The sequence below is a fragment of the Spinacia oleracea genome, chromosome 2 (assembly GCF_020520425.1).
Source record: "Spinacia oleracea cultivar Varoflay chromosome 2, BTI_SOV_V1, whole genome shotgun sequence".
Lineage (NCBI taxonomy): Eukaryota > Viridiplantae > Streptophyta > Magnoliopsida > Caryophyllales > Amaranthaceae > Spinacia > Spinacia oleracea.
Genome location: NC_079488.1, coordinates 59,963,974 through 59,965,777, shown reverse-complemented (window position 1 = coordinate 59,965,777; position 1,804 = coordinate 59,963,974). Strand labels below are relative to the sequence as shown.

The window sequence follows — 1,804 nt, the reverse complement described above, 5'->3', positions numbered from 1 at the left end:
GTTTGGGGATTCATGAATGATATGAAGGGACATTGAATAATCATGATTGTTGGTATTACAATTGATTCATATTGATTGGTTTATTCCACTATACAATTAGATTTGCGCAGGTTTAATTGTGGTAGTTATGCAATATCAATTTAAGATTCGAGAGATGCAATTTGATGTTTAGGCTTGTGTCAATAGGTAGAATTAGAGTTAATACGTAGCGAGAGCCCGTTAATTCTAAGTCTATGATTAGTATCGATTCGAGAGAGCATGCTAGTCTAATTGATTACTTTGTTGATTATCGTAATTATTCATTGTCCTGGATTGTTATTTGTTGGTGAACCTATGCCCTAGATTCCTTAATATATTGATTCATACTCGTTTAATTATCGTTCGTAGTCTTAGCATATAAACCAACCAATTCTTGTTTCCCAATAGTCTAGTTTAGTTGATTAATAGTAGAAAGAACACTGTTTCCCTGTGGATTCGATCCTGACTTCCCTTGCTACCTAGATAGTGGACCTTAGGTTATTTTTGATTAGGTAATACGACTTTAGCCTGTCAAATTTTGGCGCCGTTGCCGGGGAAACGGTTCTATTTTCTGTTTTTGATTGCTTATCCTAGATTATTGTTTGTTACTACTCAAGGAACTCACGTTCCTTGAGACTGGATCTCACATTGTTTTGTTAGTCTTTGTCTATGCCCAGGACCGTAGGTACTAGTAATCTTACTCCATTCGATCATGAGCCCGAAAGAACCTTTCGTAGACGAAGAACTTTCATTGCACAGTGTGGGAATTACTCTGATTCTGATCATAATATTGGCGATCTTTTTCCTTCAGATATAGATTCAGTTTCAGAGATAGAGATGGGTGACGAAAATATGATACCGCCACCTACCCCACGGCTTACAGACTATTCTAAGCCAAGTCTGTCTGTGCTACCAAAGGCGATCATGCCTTCTATTGCAGCTGAGACCTTCAAGATTGAGCCTGCATTGATTAACATGATCGAGAGACGCCAGTACGGTGGGGAACCAGGTGAAGATCCGAATCTTCACATTCAGTCCTTTATCCAATATTGTTCCACCATCAAGCAAAAGGGATTGACTCCGGAGCAGACTATGGAGATACTTTTCTCGTTCTCTTTGAGTGGGAAAGCTAAACTGTGGATTAATGGGTTGAATCGGGCGGCTTTGAAAATCAATAATTGGGAATCCTTGGCTCTTGCTTTTTATGTTAAATATTTTCCACCTGAGAAAACGGCTCGTCTGAGGGGTCAGATATTAGGTATCTCACAACAAGCGGATGAGAGTTTGTTCGAGGTCTGGGAGAGATTCAAGGATTTGCAAAGAGAATGCCCGCACCATGGTTTGGAAGATTGGTTCTTGATTCAGCAGTTTTATAATGGTCTAGGCAATGAGTCTAGATGTTTGTTGGATTCAGCTGCCAGTGGGAGGTTTATGCAACTTGAGGTGCCTAGAGCTATGGAGGTGATTGAGGAGATAGCCATTCACAATGCCCAGTATGGAAATCCTAGAGGTCTATCTAACAGGGGTGGTAAGCATGATTTAAATTCTATTGAACAATTAACTGCCTAATTGACTGCTTTACATTATAAGTTTGATAATATGCAAGCGGCCAATGCTCAATCTGCCCATCCTGTTAGTGTAGCTGCTATGAGTGCCCAACCTGCTACTATTTGTGAAAGTTGTGGAATTCCTGGTCATTATGCACAGGAATGTAGGAGCTCTATTGAACAATGTAATGCATTTCAATCCTACAAACAAAACAACCCATTCTCCAACTCTTACAATG

General features: G+C 39.7%; 1 non-coding gene across 1 annotated transcript; it reads right to left on the bottom strand.

Annotated features, from left to right (window-relative positions):
• Positions 1 to 1,254: 1,254 nt before the first annotated feature.
• Positions 1,255 to 1,361, bottom strand: LOC130468223 (small nucleolar RNA R71). Its single transcript, XR_008928642.1, has one exon. It is a non-coding gene; the product is annotated as a small nucleolar RNA R71 (small nucleolar RNA).
• Positions 1,362 to 1,804: the final 443 nt, after the last annotated feature.